Genomic DNA, 17,514 nt, shown 5'->3' with positions numbered 1-17,514 from the left:
GTTTGAAGTTGGTACCTTCAATGATTTTAAAACAATAAAATAACAATAAAAAACAGATGACCCATATTCAAACTTGGCTTAAAAATCATCAAAACAACCTTTCTGACAGATTTCCTGAATATTTGGGCTGAAAATGTCACCTCTAGAGTGTTAACAAGGTTTTTCTATATTTGGGCTCTGTGACCTAGGTTTTCCATATTTGGGCTCTGTGACCTAGTTTTTGACCCAGATGACACATATTCGTATTTGAGCTAGAAATTAACGAACACACATTTCCGACCAATTTTCAGGATATTTGGGCTGAAAATGTTACCTCTAGAGTGTTAACAAGGTTTTTCTATATTTGGGCTCTGTGACCTAGCTTTTGACCCAGATGACCCATATTCGAACTTGAGCTAGAAATCAAAGAAACAACCTTTCTGACAAATTTCCAGGATATTTGGGCTGAAAATGTTACCTCTAAAGTGTTAACAAGGGTTTTCCATATATGGGCTCTGTGACCTAGTTTTTGACCCCATTTGACCAATATTCAAACTTGAGTTAGAAATCAACGAAACAACCTTTCTGACATATATTCAGGATATTTGGGCTGAAAATGTTACCTCTAAAGTGTTAACTAGGGTTTTCCATATATGGGCTCTGTGACCTAGTTTTTGACCCAATTTGACCAATATTCAAACTTGAGTTAGAAATCAACGAAACAACCTTTCTGACATATATTCAGGATATTTGGGCTGAAAATGTTACCTCTAAAGTGTTAACAAGGGTTTTCCATATATGGGCACTGTGACCTAGTTTTGACCCCATATGACCCATATTCAAACTTGAGTTGGAAATCAACGAAACAACCTTTCTGACATATATTCAGGATATTTGGGCTGAAAATGTTACCTCTAAAGTGTTAACAAGGGTTTTCCATATATGGGCTCTGTGACCTAGTTTTGACCCCATATGACCCATATTCAAACTTGAGTTGGAAATCAACGAAACAACCTTTCTGACATATTTTCAGGATATTTGGACTGAAAAAGTAGCCTCTATAGTGTTAACAAGGGTTTTCCATATATGGGCTCTGTGACCTAGTTTTTGACCCCATATGACCCATATTCAAACTTGAGTTGGAAATCAACGAAACAACCTTTCTGACATATTTTCAGGATATTTGGACTGAAAAAGTAGCCTCTAGAGTGTTAACAAGGGTTTTCCATATATGGGCTCCAAGACCTAGTTTTTGACCCCATATGACCAATATTCAAACTTGAGTTGGAAATCAACGAAACAACCTTTCTGACATATTTTCAGGATATTTGGACTGAAAAAGTAGCATCTAGAGTGTTAACAAGATTTTTCTATTTTTGGGTCATGTGACCTAGTTTTTCATCCCAGTTTACCCATATCCTAGTAATTACTGTGACAAACATCCTGACCAAGTTTCGTGACAATTGAGGCAAAAATGTGACCACTAGAGTGTTAACAAACTAAGTGTGGATGGACGATGAACATTTATCGATCCTAATAGCTTATCGTCAGCCTACGGCCAACGTGAGCTAAAAAAAGAAAAAAAGGGCGGAGGCACGGCAACACACCGTTGTATTGGAATGATGGATGGTAGCTTAAATGTTTAAACTTCTCCATTGTTTTTTTCAGTTTATGTTTGGCAGCTTGATTAACAACAGTCAGGCAAAGACTTCAGAAAGAACACATTTATTGTTCTTGGTATACATTATCATTATTAGTAATAACAAGAACGATACAATAAAGAAAATGATAAAAAATAACAACATAATTATTCATGTCCAATATTATCTAATCACAATTTAGAAACATAATTACATAGACATTATACTGATTCATTGATAGACACATGGCCATACACGAGTTGTGGTATAAAATATACTCAGGTTTTGTTTGATACATATGAATGGATGCACTGTCAAAAGAAATATTGATATGAATGATTACACTAACCCATCAATACATTCTGTGTTCATGTATATAATAAACATCATACAGTTTTGGGAGATGAAAAATATCCCCCACCCCTAATTTTGCAATAGACGGACAAAATCCCCACAACAAAAATGATAATTTAGAGAGATTTGTTGTATATTTCATTTTAGAAATTTTTATAGCACACCTACTCAGAATCGAAATAACAGATAGTTTCAAAGTGTGTGAAAATTGTGTCTGTCTTTGCTGAACTGTTGGGGCGGGGGTATTTTGTCATGGGGGATTTTGCCGGATCTTACATTAAATGTTTCAAAAGCTACCAGTGTAAACAATTTCCTTAAAGTATACAGTAGTGATAAAAACAAAGCCAAGAGAGCTCCAATTTAAACTGTTAATTCATGTACATGTATTTCTACACTTCTTGAAATCAAACTTAAGATTTTCTTAGTGTCCAACATTGAAAGTACATGTATGTGTCTTATTCTACTACAACACAGTAAGGAACATAACACATGGGTATTCAAATGAAATCCATGTACTATCTAAATGCATCATTCAACATCAGTTAAGAATGTGACCAACTGCAGACTATTTGCAAAATGAATTAAGTTAATTGATGATAATATTATTTGCGAAACTATATTTACAATTTTTTAAACAGAAACACATATAATGAACAGTGTGAATTACATATTTAGGATGCAATCGGATATCAGTTACCATTTGCCTTTTTAAAGATCAATCGGAGTGACACCCGATTCTTATAACTTTTCTATCAATCAACGTGATGGACAACCACCCTTATGTAAAATATTGAAAACTGCTAATGGAAATATACTTGTCAATGGATAATGCTGGACACACAAATACATGTGGACTTGGAATATGTTTTTATTTCAAAATAGATTATTATCCGCAGCACTCGTAATCTGATTCAAACATCTTATCAATTAGTTATTTTGATACAACTTATCTATGTTCATACTCATTTTACTTATTTATCATAATAAGGACATACTTAAGCGGATATAAATATAACTCTAAGTCTAATTTACGTTTAAAACTGGTATGAATGAATAATTTTAGAGGCTCAGGAAAATCTCACTTGCACCGCTTGAAGATTAAACTTCTTGGGTAGCAGACATTTACATACATCATTCAATCTAAAATCTGTGTTTGCTTGAGACATGAGCATTGGTACCAAAATTAAATGTTTCAAAGACCATAACTTACAATAAATATTTTGATCAAGCATCAAGTACTAGACTGCACTCAATGCCAAAAACATACATGTGTATTCAATGCACAATGATTCCAGCACAAGTTAACATTTCTTTTCACAATTTTTCTCACATGTATCAGCACTGACAAACATAATTGGTTGCCTTCAAAGTTGATTTATATATGAGTAAATCATTAAATACATAGAGAGTTAATTTGAAGCTGGTGGACGATTCGCTAGCCCTCTTGGCCAAAGTCGTTTGTAAAGTCTTCCAGTTTTTTCAAGTCATTTTCATTGACTGTAGCTTTCTGTGTAGACAGTGACATCAGCATGTCAGTCTGAAATGAGAAAGATTCATTTGAATGGATATGTAATACGAGAAAGATTTACTTGAACAGATATTCCATAGGAAAATTCATTTGAAGGTAAATATGCCATATGAGAAAAAATCATTTTAATGGATATTCCATATGAAAATTCATACGAATGAATGCATTATGATAACAATTTATTTGAATGGATATGCCATATGAGAGATATATTTGAACGGATATTACATACAAGAACAATTCATTTGATGGATGTTCCGTATGAGAACAATTCATTTGAATGGATATGCCATATAGAACGATACATTTGAATGGATATGCCATATGAAAACGATTAATTTGAATGGATATTCCATCAGAGAAAGATTCATTTGAATGGATATGCCCTGTAAGAACAAAACATTTGGATGGATATGCCATTTGAAGAAGATTCATTAAAACGAATATGCCATATGAGAAATTCATTTGAATGGATATGCCATATGAGAAAGATTCATTTGAACTGATATGCCATTAGAGAAAGTTCAATTGAATAGATATGTCATATGAGAATGATACATTTGAATGGATATGCCATATGAGAAAGATTCATTTGAACTGATATGCCATTAGAGAAAGTTCAATTGAATAGATATGTCTGGCATATGAGAATGATACATTTGAATAGATATGTCATATGAAAAAGATTCATTTGAACTGATATGCCATTAGAGAAAGTTCAATTGAATAGATATGTCATATGAGAATGATACATTTGAATAAATATGTCATATGAGAATGATACATTTGAATAGATATGTCATATGAGAATGATACATTTGAATAGATTTGTCATATGAGAATGATACATTTGAATAGATATGTCATATGAGAATGATAACTCAATTAATCTACTGTGAATCATTCCGATACCTTGCTGACGACAGGTTCAAGGAGTTTATCCCCTTCCACTTTCAACCAGTTCATCTCTATTGCACCTGGGGCACCGGGGGAACACGGGGTCAGAAGGTCATCTAGTATAACATTGGGGTCAGACCGTGATGGCCCACGAACCTGTTCCAAACAAGAACAATTGTTTTTACACAATCTCCAGCATATCATACAAAATTAGCCAGTTTGATACATGTGTCAAAATGATGAAGTTTTAGATAATTAACAGTTTTTTATCCTTAGTTTTCATAATAGAGTACAAGGGTTTGGACGAAAACAACAAAACACTTCCTACCAACCCAAACCTTCAAATGTGGGTAGGGAATTGCCAATTTTAACAAGGTTTCTGTTAAAAGGAAGTTTGGAAGAATATTACTCCCTAGAAATTGGTTAAAACAAAATATCAAAACCAGAAGTCAATAATACTTTTATGGTCACAATTTCAAATAGTCTTGAAGAAAAATGAATTATTTTGTCAAGTCTTAGTTGCAAATTATTTGATTTTTAACATCTAGTTTAAAAAAGTTGATTTTTTTTTTGGGGGGGGGGTATTCGGGAGACTTAAACTTCCAAAATAGTCAAAAACTTCCCTTATTGATGGACAGAGAGTTCATACTTCCAGTTTCAAATTCTTAATGGAAGCTCTACCAAAATAAATTATTAAATGTGTCATAATGAGACATTTTTCTTCTAAAATATACAGCAGACAACCTAAAATTATGATATAGTCTTCTATCTGGTTAAAGTGTATTTCTGACAAAAGGAAGTGATACTTCATTCCAAGAAATATAACAATGGTTCATATTCCTTATTGGAGAAGTGACACTTAAATAGAGATATGTTTAATCAGAAATCAGCTCTTTTAAGGTGTATATGTCTTTAATATGCGAATCCAATTTTGCAGTACTTAACTCTATGTATCCAGAAATGATAACAGATCATAAATCCTAGTTAGAGTGATAGGGATTTAGGGCCAAGGCAAGGCTAAGGGGCTAAAAGCACTGTTGAAAGCCATCTCTATCCATTTAAAGGCACTTCTTTATATATGTCCAGCATAAAATCAACTTATTGTGTTAGCTAGATATGACTTGGCTACAATTTTACTATTAACAAAAGTATAAATACCCAGTCTCAATGATTCATAAGATGAAAATTTGCCAATGGCGCCAAGAGCTCAGGTTCTCTTGTGACATAAGAGAAGTCTTCATAACTTTTTTTTTAGTTTATACTTATTTCCTTTATCTTGATTTTAATGAAAGCTCATTGGGTATAGAATCCTTCTCAAGTCTGTTTTCTGAGTAAAAAACCCGTACCTGGGTCTATTATTAGTGGACATGAGAAGTTTTACTGTTGGAAATCAAATCCAACAATCTTTTGTGTGAGGGACTGACACATACAACTACCATCAATATCTCTTAAGAACTTAGAAATGTACCTTTCTGAAGTGTGTTGCTGTCTGTACTTTTCTCACAGGTTGCATGAGAGCGTCTCTTACCACAATACTGATGTCTGTCACTGAGTAGCCCTCTGCCCGTGTGCCTTATTCTCTGCATAGAAAACAATAATGTTTTAATAGTTTATATTTTTTTTATCAATTTACCTTTATTGTGAAGTGATATTAGTTGCCAAATATAATTCACACTCGCCTGTACAAGCATCCCTTTTGAGAAGAAAAAATAGTGTGCCTCCACTAATGGGGCTTAACCTAGTGTGCCATTACCTAGTTTGCCTTTTCCTAGTGAGGCTTAACTAAGTGAGCCTTTACCTAGTGGGGCTTAACCTATTGAGGCTTAACCCAGTGAGGCTTTACCTAGTAGAGCTAAACCCAGTGAGGCTTAACCAAGTGGGCCTTTACCTAGTGGGGCTTAACCTAGCGAGGCTTAACCTAGTGGCAGCTGAGACAGCAACAAAATATTCTTTTAATCAAGCAAGGTGAGGTATTGTCAGCTTGATACTAGCTCATATTAAAAATTTGAGGCTTGTTTTGAAGAAATACTGTATTTGCCAATTTTAGGACTATCTGGTATCTAGTCCCTTTTACAGCTTGTTTTTTTCTTTTTCTTTACCTCAAAAGAAGACAACTGATCAAAACAATGGTTTAAAACTTGAAGAAATATACTTTAAAGGTGTACCGGTATTCCATTGCTGAAAAAGTCCTAAAAGTAACAAACCTGAAGTCTTCCTCTATTAAAGAGTTTAAACATAATGGCGCGAGCAGGTGCTTCTGGCAGGGGTATGTATATTCGTTTCTAAAACCGTCTTCGGATAGCAGAGTCTAGAGTCCAGGGTATATTTGTGGCTCCTAGAACTAACACTCCTGAGGAAATTAACACAAAACCATTACAGACGTAAGTATGAATCTAATATTTTGGTTGTAAATGTGTGCATTCACAGTATATGTACAAGTGAATTAGGGTTTTAGCAAGTATTTAAAAAGGACAGGGTGCTGCAGAAATGGGACAGGGTGCCAAAAATGTGTGAAAGTTTTGAGCATTTTATTTTATGAAGACAGAAAGGTGCCTGCACTGGTCTCCATAAAGGGCAGAAGGGTGTAACTGAAAAAGAACAGGGTGCAGCACCCTTCCATAGCAGTAACCCGTTAGCTTATGCCCTATTTTTCACAACACACTGTATAAATTACACGCCTGACGATACGGTACAAAAAGTAAATGTTAGTGAACCCACAATCGGAGTTATTGAAATTATACACAACAAGCATGAAGCATGAAATATGTATAATTTCAATCACAAGAGTTGGGTGTTGTCACTGTTTTGTACCGTATTGTAAGGCCTTCCGTGAAATATATACAGTGTGTATTGAAATAATTGAAAATTTATCAAAAGGCTATTGTTTCCACGGTATGGGCGCTGTCTGCTGGTTGCCATTTTTAAATAAAAATTAATGCGGACACAAAAAAAATGTATTCTCCCGAAATGTAGAAAAAACTGTGTTGTTGACCAATAAGGTGTGGTATAGTAGTTTGTATTATTGGCTGATATGGTACACGTTTGTGTTGCTGAATAATATGGTCAGCTTTTTAGTATAATGACGAATATGGTTAGTTTATATTATTGACCAATATGGTACAGGTTTTTGGTAAAATGACCAATATTGAACAAGTTTGTGTCGTTAACCAAACACGGTGCAAGTTTGTGTTGTGACCATATTGTACAAGTTTGTGTTGTTGACGAAATACGGTGCAAGTTTGTGTTGTGACCATATTGTACAAGTTTGTGTTGTTGACGAAATACGGTGCAACTTTGTGTTGTGACCATATTGTACAAGTTTGTGTTGTTGACGAAATACGGTGCAAGTTTGTGTTGTGACCATCTTGTACAAGTTTGTGTCGTTAACCAAATACGGTGAAAGTTTGTTTTGTGACCATATTGTACAAGTTTGTGTTGTTGACGAAATACGGTCCAAGTTTGTTTTGTGACAATATTGTACAAGTTTGTGTTGTTGACGAAATACGGTGCAAGTTTGTGTTGTGACCACATTGTACAAGTTTGTGTTGTTGACAAAATACGGTGCAAGTTTGTGTTGTGACCATATTGTACAAGTTGGTGTTGTTGACGAAATACGGTGCAAGTTTGTGTTGCGACCACATTGTACAAGTTTGTGTAAGTTTGTATTGTTGACCAAAAAGGTACAAGTATATGATGTTGACCAACATGGTACAAGTTTGTATTGTTGACCAACATGGTACAAGTATGTGATGTTGACCAATATGGTATAAGTTTGTATTGTTGACCAATATGGTACAAGTATGTGATGTTGACCAATATGGTATAAGTTTGTATTGTTGACCAAAAAGGTACAAGTATGTGATGTTGACCAATATGGTACAAGTTTGTGATGTTGACCAAAATGGTACAAGTTTGTGATGTTGACCAACATGGTACAAGTTTGTGATGTTGACCAATATGGTACAAGTATGTGATGTTGACCAACAAGGTACAAGTATGTGATGTTGACCAATATGGTACAAGTTTGTATTGTTGACCAACATGGTACAAGTATGTGATGTTGACCAATATGGTATAAGTTTGTATTGTTGACCAAAAAGGTACAAGTAGGTGATGTTGACCAACATGGTACAAGTTTGTATTGTTGACCAATAAGGTACAAGTATGTGATGTTGACCAACATGGTACAAGTTTGTGATGTTGACCAATAAGGTACAAGTTTATGATGTTGACCAATATGGTACAAGTATGTGATGTTGACCAACATGGTACAAGTTTGTATTGTTGACCAAAAAGGTACAAGTATGTGATGTTGACCAACATGGTACAAGTTTGTGATGTTGACCAATAAGGTACAAGTTTATGATGTTGACCAACATGGTACAAGTATGTGATGTTGACCAATATGGTATAAGTTTGTATTGTTGACCAAAAAGGTACAAGTATGTGATGTTGACCAACATGGTACAAGTTTGTATTGTTGACCAATAAGGTACAAGTATGTGATGTTGACCAACATGGTACAAGTATGTGATGTTGACCAATATGGTACAAGTTTGTGATGTTGACCAATAAGGTACAAGTATGTGATGTTGACCAATATGGTACAAGTTTGTGATGTTGACCAATAAGGTACAAGTTTATGATGTTGACCAACATGGTACAAGTATGTGATGTTGACCAATATGGTATAAGTTTGTATTGTTGACCAATATGGTACAAGTATGTGATGTTGACCAATATGGTATAAGTTTGTATTGTTGACCAAAAAGGTACAAGTATGTGATGTTGACCAATATGGTACAAGTTTGTATTGTTGACCAACATGGTACAAGTATGTGATGTTGACCAATATGGTATAAGTTTGTATTGTTGACCAAAAAGGTACAAGTAGGTGATGTTGACCAACATGGTACAAGTTTGTATTGTTGACCAATAAGGTACAAGTATGTGATGTTGACCAACATGGTACAAGTTTGTGATGTTGACCAATAAGGTACAAGTTTATGATGTTGACCAACATGGTACAAGTTTGTATTGTTGACCAAAAAAGTACAAGTATGTGATGTTGACCAACATGGTACAAGTTTGTGATGTTGACCAACAAGGTACAAGTTTGTGATGTTGACCAACATGGTACAAGTTTGTGATGTTGACCAACAAGGTACAAGTTTGTGATGTTGACCAACATGGTACAAGTTTGTGATGTTGACCAACAAGGTACAAGTTTGTGATGTTGACCAATAAGGTACAAGTTTGTATTGTTGACCAATAAGGTACAAGTATGTGATGTTGACCAATATGGTACAAGTATGTGATGTTGACCAATAAGGTACAAGTATGTATTGTTGACCAATAAGGTACAAGTATGTGATGTTGACCAATAAGGTACAAGTTTGTATTGTTGACCAATATGGTACAAGTTTGTGTCGTTGACCAATATGGTACAAATTTGTTTTGTTGATCAAAGTTTTTTTTTTTTGTTCACCTCCGCCAGAGGTTGTAGGCTCGATCCCCATCTTTGGAATTTGCTCTAGGCATCTCAAAAAACTACACTAGTACTGGTTTCTGCCAATAAAACAGACTTAAAGAGATATTCACATCAGCTCTCAGCTGTATTCACAATTGGGCTTAAATATTAAATATTTTTTTTTAAAAGCTAAAGGAAAGCTAACCATCTACATCATTGCCGACCCCCTGCATCTGCACAAGGAACTCTGTCTTGATCCTGCGTGCAGACTCTGACTCATTCTCGCTACGAGATCCACACAGTGCATCAACCTCATCAATGAAGATAATGCTTGGCTTGTTCTCACGAGCCATGTTGAATAGCCTCTTTACCAACCTGCAAATTAAAGAATGGTATTATTTTCAACTGTGTTAGTAAAGCGATGAAAAAATTTTAATGCCCAAGGGCAACATAAATGATGAAAGTTACTTTTGGCTGACACACACAGTGTACTGGTTTTTCAACAACTTTAACTCACATGTTGATGTATATGAAATGCACAAAATGTTTGATCACAATCACAAGGTCATTCTTTCAACAAGACAACCTTGGAGTGAACACAAACACTGGTAAGATTCTTTTCCTCTCAAACAAACAAGGGACAGAACTCAACAATTATTTTAGCTAGAATTATGGACCTTTCTAACATGTGCTATTGTCATGGTAACATGTGTACCAAATTTCATTTCAACATCTTAAATTATGGCCAAGGCGATAATGGCACAATTACCCTAACACAGAAAAAGACACCAAGTCTTTGACAACACCTTAACTTTCTTCATTAAACAGACATGTTGAAAGCAGTCTGATAAGCAGTTAAGTTATTATTGGAATCAAATGTTTAAATAACGTCAGTTCAAAAGGTTCAAGATGAAACCGAAACAGATCATGTACAAATGCAACTCAATTCATCTTTAATCATCACTAATGCTGCTTAAAGTGTGAACATTGCATTGCATCAATAATACTAGTCCATTAAGTAACTTACTTTTCTGACTCTCCAAGCCATTTGGACACAAGATCTGATGATGACACAGAGAAAAATGTGGAGTTGTTTGCCTCCGTGGCAACAGCCTTTGCCAGGTAAGACTTCCCTGTCCCTGGTGGCTGAAATAAGATCGTTTCATTTAAATGCATTATAAGTGAAGTTTCATGATTAAGCAAAACATTGTTAGATTATAAGTATCTTCCATGGCCGAGAGTGTAAGATAGGTTTATTCCAACCCTCGCGCAGGGTGTTTTGTGGAAACGAGGTTTACCGAGTTTCCACAAAACACCCTACGCGAGGGTTGGAATAAATTAACTTTTAAATTAAACGACCCCCTACAGATGCAAATTAGCCCTTTTGGGGTCCAAATTAGGGAAAAAAGGCACCTACCCATATACTAAGAAAATAATTGCCTCACCCTGTGGGTTATATGTTTTACTGGAATAGCCTTTATACAATATATCTATATGTAGTTTAGATGGCTTCTTAGTGTCTAAGACACTATCATGTTAAGTAACTGATGTGATCCTTTGAAATGCTTAGCCTTCATAATTCCTAATGTGTTTATTGTTAAATGGAGCCTTGCAAGTATATCTTAAAGCTGCACTCTCATAGATTGACAGTTTTGACTTTCATTTTTTGTCTCAGAATTAGCTGATTTTGGCATCAGTGCTTTCAATTCAGTCATATAAGATAACTCACCATAGAACAGATAGATCTTAATTATTTGGAAAACTGCCGAAAAACTCTCTTAAAGCCTTGGAAATGCTTTTAACCATACAACATCAAATTTCCAATGTCAATATGAAAAACTGTGATCTGATCTTTTGTCAGCAGTCTTAAATCACTTGTTTTAAGCCATAAATGCAAAAAATTGGCTCATTTCAACAAAAATGGTTGTCAAAACAGTCAATCTGTGAGAGTGCAGCTTTAAGACTACAGAATAATTTTATTTCAAAGCTATATATATTCCTTAAATTGATATAGTCTACATTATTCGCTTTTAATATGATGGTAGAAACCCCAAGACAATTTAAGGTCACACCAAACTTATTCTATGTTTAGCATCTGTCCCAAATGTCGAGAAATTCTTGGATTATAAGTATCTTCTATGGCAGAGAGTGTAAGATAGGTTCATTCCAACCCGAGCGTAAGATGTTTTGCGGAAACGGGTTTTACCAAGGTTCCGCAAAACACCCTGCGCAAGGGTTGGGATGAACCTATCTTACACGAGCGGCTATATTAGATGCTTTTTCTCCCACCTCAGTTACACAAAATTAAGTAAAAATGTATTTTTTGCTGGAACTCTTTTGCGCTTAGTGAAAATAATTGCGTATAGGATATGCGATCATTCGTGGTTGTCATGGATATGCGCGCAGTGATTCAGATTATGTTAATAGTCAAATTGGTCTTTTAATAGTTCTTAGGAGAGTGAAGCATTATTTTATTTCATATATATTGCTGGTCTATACATCTAGATTTTTTTTTATAATGTATTTATTGATTTTCAATCATTGATTTTGATTATGAGGCTCTTGAAAATCATATCTCTTTCCTTAATGTAGACTACTTCGGATTATTATTTTTTTTCCATTCTGAGATGAAAAACCAACCATCTGATAATGCTCAACATAGAATGAATTTGGCTTGGCCAAAATATCAAATATCATGTGATTTAAACATCATTTAAAAGCACTTATTATTCAACGGGTGTATGTACAAAGAATGTAAGAGCTTTCTTACCCCATATAACAAGATTACTTTCCATGGCTTTCTTTTGCCTGAAATGTTGAATGATATAATAAAAACAACAATGATAAGGCCACAAAAAATAATAGTTTGTTAGGCCAACACAAAACATATATGTGATTCAAATGTGTGAGCCTTTTCTGTTTTTTTTCATTCGTTTTTCATTTTGAAATTAAGAGGTAAAACCCAAAAATCTAACCTACCCACAACTAAAGATTTAGGCAGAGAAACACCATACACACAATATATTGATTGCGGCTGAAGATAACTTACATAATGAACAGCAAACTCATTACTAAAAAAGTGAGACAGAGATAGCCCTTAAAAGCAAAATAACTTGCTTTGAATTTAAAAATGAAGAATTAAAAATTGGGGATAATTGTTTCAGTGTAAGATAGTTAGATATTTCATTGAGTGAGCACCAAAGTTTTTATTTCACAAGTGGCGTAGATTTTGGTACTCATGATGTGAAATATATTGCGTTCTTACACTGAAATAAACAATTTTTCTTTTTAATATATGCTTGGATTTAAAAGTCATTTAATTACATTTTTTTACAAAAACGTGCCAATGCGTATGCGCACGTAAAATCATTTTGGAAATAACATTATTGAAATTGTGTCCCTGCACTGTACAGACTGATGTTTGATTTGGAACCAACAGAGGGCTTAAATCTCAAAACAGTGAGAAATATCAAATTGATATTTCCACTGTTTTAAACTGTGAAATATTAATTTTACTTCACTGATAAATCTCTTTAAACCACCGAAATGCATATAATAAATGAGCATTCCTAGCTTTAGAATTTGGAGAAATAAATTAACCAGTACCAAGAAAAAGGTATAAACACAGTTATTGGTAAACAGGAGTGAGTATCATACTATGATTATAAAGAGGAAAAAAAAAAACATTTTTTTTTTGGCATTTATATCAACCTGCTTCACAAACAGTGCCTTATTAACCATGGCCAGAAAAATTCAAAAACGCTTTGTGGGGAGTTTATTGATAGGAACACATTTTGAGCTGACTTGACACCAAAGGAACTGTTTAAAATTTATCTTTTAGAAGTCCAAATATAACCGTGAATTGCAGTCACTTACTCCTTGTGTCAATTTTGCCATTCAAATCAACCTCAGCTATACTGTGGATCACATAATGATCTATAGAGTTTATCCCCAATATCTATGTTTACCAATAGATGACAGGTATTGCAAAAAAATCTAAATCTTTATCTTACTTAGCGACATCATTATGCAAATTGACAGTTTTCTTCGTTTATTTGTTAGGAAAACTTACGCAATATATTCTTGAATCGCTTTATAACATGATCCTCACACTATTTCAAACAAAGCATTGTTGTATAAACATGTTACTGAACATATTAGGGGGATCGTTTGAACTTCTTTGTCTTTAATTACCTGTAAAGAGGTGTGGACACTTGACGGGCAGGATGACAGCCTCATTCAGAGCCTCCTTTGCTCCCTCGAGCCAAGCAACATCGTCCCACAGGATGTTAGGCTTCTCCATAACAATAGCTCCTGAAAGATCATATATTTAAATGCAAGAATTAATTTGCAATATGTTTATAGCAAACAAATAAACAAAGATAACTTTCTTTACCATTATAGATGAAAGTGAAACATAGCTCAGTTATGCCGCTACAGAGCCTCCCCTTCCAGCTTTTACAAGAGTTAAATTGTGAGTTAAGTTTCTAACAACAATTAGACAAACCACAAAATAGCCATCTGACAGAGCACTGTCAAAATACAGATACAAGTTTGTCATAGTGTTTGGTGAAAATACCCACCTTATCAAACTCAAATAATGACACAAAGGTAGGGCTCTTTAAGCGACACAGACTGCCCTTTGTTTCATTTAAAATGGTGAAGAAAAATAAAAGTTTTCTTTGTTTTTAGTCTCCATTTGAAGCAAAAGGTTGCCTTCCAGCGTAGTGTTTATGACATTATTAATCACATGATTTAGACACACTGATTTCTATTACACTGATTTATAAGTCAACCAAAAAGATCTCATGGGTCCGCTTTTTTTAATAATAAGGCCAAATAAAAAAAAAATGTTCCGTTTCAGGTTACCCAACCGACCCTTTATTTTCCCGCCGACCCTAACCTATTTTTCACTGAAAAAAAATGTGATTTGGGAGCGAAAAGCATTTGTTACAAAATGTATACGCAAAGTTGAAAATATTAAAGTTGGATTTCAGATTGTATTTACCGTAATTCACCTTAGAGTTTGGACACCTTAAAATTATTATTTTTTTGCTCTCGAATTCATATAAAATAACCATTTATAATTTTTATCTACATGTATGTTAAACCTGCCTTTCTTCATGTCTGCATTTTACCACTTATTAATTTATCAGTAGTTATCAATGGTAATAACGCCTATAAGTGTAACTCCTTCATCAAGTTAATTAAAATCCCATTCAACACCATTTTATACAGTTTAGTTTATATCTTTATTAGAGTCTCGTCCATATACATACTAAAAGTTAAATGCAACACATAAAACAAATAATTATATGGCCATTCTATACAGAATTACAGGAGACTATTTGACAAATACACAGAACATATTAATACAAAATAAAATACAGACTTGTTATAAAATACGTGACTGATACTGACCCAGCAAACATTTTATATCGGCCCGACGTCGGGCCGATATGGAACACTTCATCGGCCCGACATCGGCTTTTACATCGGGCCGATGTCGGATGTGCAACACGGCTCGACATCGGGCCGATGTCGGCATATTTTTAATAGCCGACATTTAGCCAGCATGATGCCGATATCCTTCCTATTTCGTCCCTATTCTTATACAGATGGATTGTCATGCTCACTGACAACAGAACAAGATAGTTAAAACACAAGATTTTGTCTTGGTTTATCTTCTGAGAGAAAAAATAATAATGCAGAGAAAATCAACCGTAAACCTACATGCATAGTATATACTCATAAATTACTACATAATAAAATAAGCTATTTCATCTTATAAATTTTTATTATTATTATCATTGCTATAAATATTTAAACAATTGAATTATCACAGAATGTGGATAATACCCCTGAACAGTTTATCAAAATTTAAAATACAAAAACATGCCATAATACACACAGGCTGTTACTGTTTAAATAAACAAACAAACAAAATAAGACTTGAAATAAAAGTTATTTCATTGAACAATACTTAAGGTAACGCTACTGCATTAAACATTAAGCGTTTTTAACATAGTATTGTTTTGTTTTTTCATCCCGGTGTTCCAAGGATGCACTCAGATATTTGCGTCTGCCTCATTTCCCTCCCACCATCTCTGTCCGATGCTGTCTTCATCCAGGCGGCATTTTTCGCTCGCACCTCTGTTGTGAGAAACGACGGAATTTCACGACACCCTCTGGAATAATTGCATGTACTGTTAAAACATAGGCGAGATAGGTCTTTCAGGATATGGGTATTTACATCATGAATTTTTCAGGAAGTTGGTATTCTTAATTTTAATTGGGTTTTTGTTAAATGTGATTTTTTTTTTTTGGTGTTGTTTGTATAAAATTTGCCTACATCGCTTCGCATATTTCTTGGGGGATTATATATTGAACTGTGCTTGAAACAAAGGTTAATAGCGGTATATACCTGTAGAGATGGTGCAACTGTTTGGGGATCTTATAGTAACTGTTGTGATGCCTGCAGAACAGTCCTGCCACAGTCACCTTCGAATGCCTTGGTGGTGTTGTCACTGACATTTATTCATCCTCATCTGATTAAACACGCTTCCTCTGAAATGCATCACATTTTGTTACAGTTACAAATGCATTAGTGGGTTATCCTGATCTTTCTCCCCTTTAGGTAAATTTAAAGGTTGGTATAGTCAACCTGCTTTTCTTAAGTGTGAAATAGTCAAATACCCTAGATCACCTGCTTTTTATCAGTACTTTCGATCTTAATTCATTAACAGATGTATCATAAATTAACTTGCTTCACAAAAAATATACATATGCATCCTGACAGACTGATTGTAACAAACATATTATGAATATGAACACGTTCAATATAAATGGTAATGCACTAGTCAATCATATCCACGGCCCCCCAGATCCGGGGGTATACCGGGGATAGCCGAGGAAAAGGGCCGGGTGACTGCGGTGGTTTTGTCATAGCGCCAAATTTAGCGGGGATTGGGCTTTATATAGAGTCTCTGGGGTGTGCGGGCATTTGACCGGGGTTTAACCATCAGTTTGTCACAGTTACCCGGGGTTGGCTGGACCGAAAGTCAAAGTCCCGGCTATTCCCTAGACCTGGGGGGGTGGGGGGGGCGTGGTTACAATTGACTGGTGCATTACAATTGGGACGTAAAGACATACCTCCCCTATGATTGCATTTATTCCTCTATTTCAGTGTCTCGATTTGCAGTTGTCCGCTCTCTGCAACTTTGATCGATCTTTCCACAATATACGATACTGTAAATTACAATGTCTCAATTATGATTCATAATTGATAACAAAATGTTCTTTTTAAATTTGTCTACAATGGAAGCAGATAAATTAATCGTTCAAACCCAACCAAATCATCAATGTAATACTTTGCTTTTGTGTGCACATGCTACCTAAATGTAGATTTTAATCAAACTCATAAAACAACAAACTTACAAAGAGAACTAGTCACGAAAATATGTTACACGAATTCCTTTTCAACATATTTACTCGAAATAAAAGTATTTGTATCACTTTTGAGAATAAAACAATAGATTAACAAAATAGTACTATAATAATTCCTTATATTCATACTTTAAACAACGATTCAAAGATAACTTACCATTGATAAATACCAAAAGTATGATTTGACTTGCATCATCTTT

At 34.6% G+C, this 17,514-nt stretch overlaps 1 pseudogene; it reads right to left on the bottom strand.

Moving 5' to 3' along the window:
* Positions 1 to 1,688: 1,688 nt before the first annotated feature.
* LOC128244259 (vacuolar protein sorting-associated protein 4B-like) lies at positions 1,689 to 15,416 on the bottom strand (annotated as a pseudogene).
* Between the last annotated feature and the right edge of the window lie 2,098 nt (positions 15,417 to 17,514).

Source organism: Mya arenaria, chromosome 8 (assembly GCF_026914265.1).
Source record: "Mya arenaria isolate MELC-2E11 chromosome 8, ASM2691426v1".
Taxonomy (NCBI): domain Eukaryota; kingdom Metazoa; phylum Mollusca; class Bivalvia; order Myida; family Myidae; genus Mya; species Mya arenaria.
The sequence above is the reverse complement of the archived record's forward strand: the minus strand, read 5'-3'. Positions and strand labels throughout refer to the sequence as shown.